This window comes from Austrofundulus limnaeus, unplaced genomic scaffold (genome assembly GCF_001266775.1).
Source record: "Austrofundulus limnaeus strain Quisiro unplaced genomic scaffold, Austrofundulus_limnaeus-1.0 Scaffold1, whole genome shotgun sequence".
In the NCBI taxonomy this organism is placed as follows: Eukaryota; Metazoa; Chordata; class Actinopteri; order Cyprinodontiformes; family Rivulidae; genus Austrofundulus; species Austrofundulus limnaeus.
The window spans coordinates 7,018,085-7,025,149 of NW_013952403.1; the positions used below are offsets into that span (position 1 = coordinate 7,018,085).

Genomic DNA, 7,065 nt, shown 5'->3' on the forward strand with positions numbered 1-7,065 from the left:
GGAGGAACACCAGAGTCTGTGGCCTGAACTTTAAACTGAAATGTTTTTAGCTCCTCATAGTCAAAAGACTGCAGACTGATTATGTCTCCAGTTTCTGAGTTAATATTTATCTTTGTTGGCAGCGAGTTACTGTTATCATGTAGAAGTGAGTAACTAACCTGACCATTCCGYTCAACATCTGCATCAACAGCTGTTACTGTTTTAATTACTGCTCCTATTGGACCATTTTCTTTAATAAAGACATTAATGATGTTTTCCGTGAAATGAGGTTTGTTATCATTGACATCAGAAACATGGACCTGAATGATTCTGGTGCTGGAGAGAGGTGGGCTGCCCTCATCTGTYGCAGTGATGCTGATATTATACTGAGCTTCTTTCTCTCTGTCCAGGGGACCGTCCACAACTAATGAATAGTAGTTCTTATAATTTAATTCTAATTTAAAAGGGACAGTGTTCAATATTTTACAATTCACTAAGCCATTTTTGCCACTGTCTTTATCAGATACTGAAACAAGAGCAACAGCTGTGCCAGCGGAGGAATCTTCTTTAACAGTGTTTAACAGAGAAGTTACTGTGATTTCAGGAGTGTTGTCATTCACATCTAARACTTCAATTAGGAGCTTTGCATGTGAGGTGAGAGGAGATGAGGCCCCATCACTGGCCTGAACTCGAATTTCAAAAGCACTTTTCTCTTCATAGTCAATATTCATTTTGTTTGTTACAGTCCCTGTACTTGGATTTATCATAAACAGTTGACTTTGTTTCTCATGACCCATTTCACTAAATGAGAATGTCACCTGTCCATTTGGGCCATCGTCTAAATCTGTTGCATTCATTGTTATTATAGATGTTCCTAACTTAGCATTTTCATGTATTTTGACTTTATACAGATTTTGACTGAAAACAGGTGCATTATCATTATTATCTAATACATTTATTATTATTGTCATAGATCCTGATTTTGCAGGTGTTCCTCCATCTATAGCAGTTAACATGAGTTCAATCACATGCTGTTTCTCTCTGTCTAAAACCTTTTGAAGCACCAGTTCTGGTGTGATACTGGTTCCTTTATGAGTAACAAGAGCAAAGTGTTCATTTTGACTCAGTCTGTAAGTGTTTACTGAATTTTTACTCACGTCTGCATCTCGAGCAGGGTGCAGTGGGAATTTTGTCCCTGCTGCAGCATTCTCACTGATGTTGATCACTTGAGACGCGCTTAGAAAATTAGGGGAATTATCATTAACGTCTAAAACAACAAATTCAACCCTGTATAATTTCAGTGGATTGTTTATTACTGCCTCAGTGTTCAGAGAGCATTTGGCTTCATCACCGCAGAGCTCCTCCCTGTCTATCCTCTCGTTAACAAAGAGAGCACCAGATTTTGCATTTACCTCAAAGAATTTTCTCTTTGATCCAGCAACGATCTGAAACATCCGGGATTCAAGATCCTGGACATTAAGGTTGAGATCTTTGGCAATATTTCCAACAACAGTCCCGACATTCACCTCCTCAGAAACGGAGTAGGAGAGCTGCCCTAAAGCCGCTTCCCAGTAAAACCCCAGCAGTATGAGCAAAAGATAAATCCACACAGAGCTCGATCTGCCCAGAAAARACATATTCCAGCCAAAGCAAAGAAGTCAAATATAGATGTCCTCAAATGGCACAAAAAAGAGAAACAAAGAGCATCCTATGCAATCTGATCACAACTCGTCCTTATGTCAAGGCTTCTCTCTACCCTTCTCTTTGTTTGAATCATCATTCTCTCAATCTGGGAGGAGTCCAGACACAAAGAGGAGGCTCAGATGTGATGGTCTACATTGTCCTCGTGTGGACATACGCCGAAACTACAACCAGCATAAAATCACATCACATGGATTAGCAACAAAAAATAGGACAGTCGCGCAGTAAAAAAAATCATAATAACAAAAGGATGAAAACGGATACTGATTTTTTTTCTAAAATAAATTAAAGATGCAATCAATTCTATTGTCGCTTTATGTAAATATGAAACTACTGATTTACATAAAAATATAGAGCATTTAATATGTTTATCATTATTTTAAAATACATTCAACGGATGAAGCCACTGCTTTCTGCATGATTAAGCATGATTTCATCCATCATGGAGGTTGTCTTTGATGACTTTGTCTATTTTTTCTGTCTACACACAAGATTTCCCCATTTATTTTAAAGAAATAACAACTGAAAGAAATATTGATGTTGTCAAATTATTTAAAAAAGTTATATTTTGATGCTCACCTGATTATTAACCAGGTCATTTATTTATTTATTTCATAAATGCCTAATCACAATGTTCCAGTTACCATGGCAACTATTACATGTTCAAATGTTTTGGAACATTTGGATTTCGCAAAATGTAGGCCTACACGCAACTACATGCGTGACTGAAGGGTCATAGAGCAGGTGTGCTCTCTCTGCTMAAATATTTGCCGATACAGTAAATGTATCAGGTAAAATATTAAAACAATAAACAAATACAGCATCAAAAAGTGAATCATTTTCAAAGAAGTAAAATTTGCTAAAAAAAAAAGCATAATGCATGTCAACGGGACAGGGGAGCATACGATAAGAGTGCTTTTGATTAGCACAATGGAGAGCGACTCAAATGTATTGTGTCTGACAAAGGCAGAACTAACATAGAAATAAAAGAACCCATTACATTTAAAATCATAAAACCTCTTGTAAACCTGATACATATTTTTTTCTCATTTTACAACCCTTAGAAAAAGACAGCAAGGGAAAAAAAAGGTTTAGCTATGCTCTTACCTTCTCTGATGTAGGTAAAGTTTGAGTTCTGGTAAAAGTGTCTCCTCCGTTAATACTGATGAGTTCAGCATCTACAGGTGGAAACTGGGCGGGGAAAACRACTACGTCACTCTTCAGTGTGTCTGAGCTGAAACACACGTCATACTGCTGAGTAGCTTTAGAGTAAGACCAGCTCCCHTCAGGGTGGGTGGTGATCATTGGGGCGCTYTACCTGCTGAAAGAGCCGTCTGTCCTGTGGCATCTGACAGCTATTAAACTGATGAGACTCAGCAGAAAGATCACCGACACCGACACGATGGCGATCAGCAGATACAGGTTGAGATCAGAGAAGCTGTCCTCCTTTATAGGCACGTGTCTGAATGGAGTCTGGATGTCAGCTGAGCTTTCAACCACCACCACATCAACAGACACAGTAGCTGACAGAGAAGGTTCTCCGTTATCAGAAACCAGCACCACCAAGGGGTGAGTTTTCAGGTCGTTGTCGCTCATTCTCCTCTTAGTCCTGATCTCCCCGGTGCTGGTTCCAATCCTGAACAGGTTGTTTCCTTTGGGCTCAGACAGGTGATAAGAAAGCAGCGCATTGTATCCAGAATCTGCGTCCACAGCCCTGATCTTTGTCACAAAAAGTCCTGCCTCAGCAGAATAGGGGATGCTCTCACTGTTAACAGAACCGAGCTCAGAATAAGGAGCCAGAATAGTGGGACTGTTGTCATTCTCATCCAGGATTAAAACATTTACAGTCACGTTGCTGCTGAGCGGAGGAACACCAGAGTCTGTGGCCTGAACTTTAAACTGAAATGTTTTTAGCTCCTCATAGTTAAAAGCCTGCAGACTGATTATGTCTCCAGTCTCTGAGTTAATATTCACCATTGTTAATAGTGGCAAATTGTTACCTTTAGTTTCAACAATTGAATAGCTCACCTGCGCATTCTGATCTACATCGCCATCATGAGCAGACAACTTCTCTAAAACAGTGCCAACAGGAGTGTTCTCTTTCAAATAAACATTTATTTCAGTCTCTGAAAATAGAGGTGCGTTATCATTTACATCGGAAACATAAACAGTGAAATCTTTTGCACTAGTCAGAGCTGGAATCCCCTCATCTGATGCTACGATTGTAATGTTATAATACAAATCAACCTCTCTGTCCAGCTGCCCGTCAACAACTAGTGAGTAATAATTTTTATAATTAGTTTCCAGTTTGAAGGGACTGCCGTTTTTAATGCTACAGTGAACGATTCCGTTTTTCCCTCCATCTCTGTCCAGCACTGACACAAGCGCAATAGCTGTGCCTATAATCGCATCCTCCTTTACTGTGTTAATCAGTGTGGTTACAGCTATTTCAGGAGTGTTGTCATTTACGTCATTCACTTCTATCAGCACCTTGGACTGTGACGTCATAGGTGGGTAGCCTCTGTCGGTGGCCTGAACGCGGATTTCAAAAGCAGGGTGCTCCTCAAAGTCAATGTTCCCTTTAACTGTGATCAAACCTGTCTGCTCGTTGATTTGGAACAAATCTAATACGTGATCTTGATCTTTGCTGCTCAGTGAATATGAAATCTCTGCGTTCGGTCCTTCGTCGTCATCTGTCGCTGTTACAGTTATTACTGACGTGCCGAGGGGCGCGTTTTCAGTAAGGCTCGTTTTATACAAAGTTTTAGTAAATATCGGAACGTTATCATTTACATCTAATATTTTAATGATTAATTGTGACGTTCCTGATTTTGGAGGTGTCCCTCCATCCACAGCAGTCAGCGTGAGTTTGATAACGGGCTGTTTCTCTCGGTCTAAAGGCTTCTGGAGGARCAGCTCAGCAGACACTCTGTCTCCTTTGTTCACGGTTAGAGAAAAATGATCATTTGTGCTCAGCTTATAAGTGCTGATATCGTTTTTGCCCACATCAGCATCGTAGGCTGATAACACAAGAAATTTAGTCCCAGGCAACGTGCTTTCAGCTATCTCTATGTTTTGAGAACTAGTCGTGAATGWCGGATAATTGTCATTTACATCAATGATATTTATATCCAAACGGTAAAGCTTCAAAGGAGCGTTTATCACCGCCTCCACGCTCACGGTGCATTTGGCCGCTTTTGCGCAGAGCTCCTCCCTGTCTATCCTGTCCGTGACAAAGAGAACACCCGTCTTCAGGTTTACCTCAAAATGTTTTCTCTTGGCCCCTGTCACAATTTGAAACACGCGAGGCTCCAGCTCCTGGACAGCGAGGTTCAGATCTTTGGCGATGTTCCCCACAGATGTGCCCTGCGTTACCTCCTCAGATATTGWGTAAGAGAGCTGACCGAACACCACCGTCCAGCCGCAAGTGAACAATAAAAAAAGGACAAAATCCATCGGAGGATGTCTGTTCATTAAATACATAATCCGATCGGAAACGAATCCAGAATGATAAAAAAACAATTGTCTGAAGGCCAAATACAAAAAAGAAACCCTTTCTTTAGATATAATCCACCGTGCCTGTGTTCTTTCTGCGTTTATGTTTTCTTTGTGTCAGCCCAGTAAGACAGAAGCATGCTCTTTTAAATAGGAACGGATCACAGCGCTTTATTAACCATGTTATGGTCTATATCTCCCCCTCATGGTCTTCTATATTTATTACATTGCATGCAAGAAAGANTTCTTATAGTTTGTTTCCAGTTTAAAGGGACTCTCGTTTGCAATTACAGCTTTCACTGCCCCGTTTTTTCCTCCATCTCTGTCCAGCACAGACACAAGCGCTACAGCTGTTCCTACAGTCGCGTCCTCTTTCACTGTGTTTAGCAGTGACGTCACAGTGACCTCAGGAGCGTTGTCGTTCAGGTCCAGCACCTCCACCAGCACTTTGCAGCGAGCAGACATGGAAGGCTGGCCTCTGTCACTCGCCTGTGCGTGGATCTCTAAAGCAGGACTTTTCTCGTAGTCTATTTTACTTTTGACTAGAATTGCACCCGATTTGGAGTCAATTTGAAATAAATCTAAAACTCGATCTTGCCCTTTCTTCCTCAATGAATATTCAATTTCCCCGTTTGAAGCTTCGTCTGCATCTGTGGCATTTAGAATGATTACGGTTGTTCCTTCTAAGACGTTTTCAGCAATCTGAACTTTGTATAAAGACATACTGAATACAGGGTGGTTGTCATTAATGTCTAATACAGTGATAATGATTTGTGACGTCCCCGACTTAGATGGATTTCCTCCATCTACTGCAGTCAGGGTGAGTTTTATTACAGAGTGAGTCTCCCTGTCTAAGGACTTTTGCAGCACGAGCTCAACAGACACACTTTCACCTCCTTTGTGAATTTCTAATGAAAAATATTCGTTGTTACTTAATCTGTACGTATTTACATTATTTATGCCAACATCTAGATCCGACGCTCCTAGAAGTCCAAATCTGACGCCTGGTAAAGTATTTTCAGGCACCTCGATTGTTTGTAAATTCTCAGAGAAAACCGGAGCGTTGTCATTTACATCTTTAACTGTTATCTCTATCCGGTACAGCTTCATCGGGTTGTTTATCACAGCCTCTATACTCACGGTGCATGCTGTTGCCTTTGCGCAAAGCTCCTCCCGGTCGATTCTTTCACTGACATAAAGAACGCCCGTTTTTAAATTTACATCGAAATATTTTCTTTTCGAGGCACCAACAAGCAGGAACGCACGAGACTCCAAATCCTGCACGTTTATGTTTAGATCCTTGGCGATATTTCCAACTGAAGTCCCGGGGTTTAGTTCCTCAAAGATGGAATATGAAAGCTCAGCTGAGACGGCTTCCCAGCCACAGCTCAGCAGCGCGAGCACAATGCAAGCTGGAAAAGGGCTCGTCTCTCTTGAGAAACGCATGATTGCATTCATTCAAAAAATAAAATAAAAATGAACAAGCCTCAACTGTCAAGCAAAACAGCCATTAGTTTGAATTTTGTCATGCGGTTGGACGCTCCAGGTCTCTCCAGTCCATCGACTTTTTCTAACAAAGACCAACAAAACACACCGTCCTCCTATTTTCAGGGTGGAGTGAATGTGTGGAAAAAAACTGCTAAAATGCCGTGGTCTCAAGTGTCACCGTGTGGTGATGGACAATTACTGCACGCATCCTCTGATGAAATGATAAGAACAAATAAACAAAAATAAATGTGTGTATATATATATTTAAACCAACGAATCCAACAGTAACTAAAATATTGAGAACAATTTAGTTAAGTTACATCCTACAGTTATTCTCACACAAAACACCATCATTTACCAAACAAACAAAAACAGCAATTATCAGAATATATATATATATAT

General features: G+C 40.6%; 1 pseudogene; it reads right to left on the reverse strand.

Moving 5' to 3' along the window:
* Positions 1-2,791: 2,791 nt before the first annotated feature.
* On the reverse strand, positions 2,792-6,621 carry LOC106514176 (protocadherin alpha-10 pseudogene; annotated as a pseudogene).
* Positions 6,622-7,065: the final 444 nt, after the last annotated feature.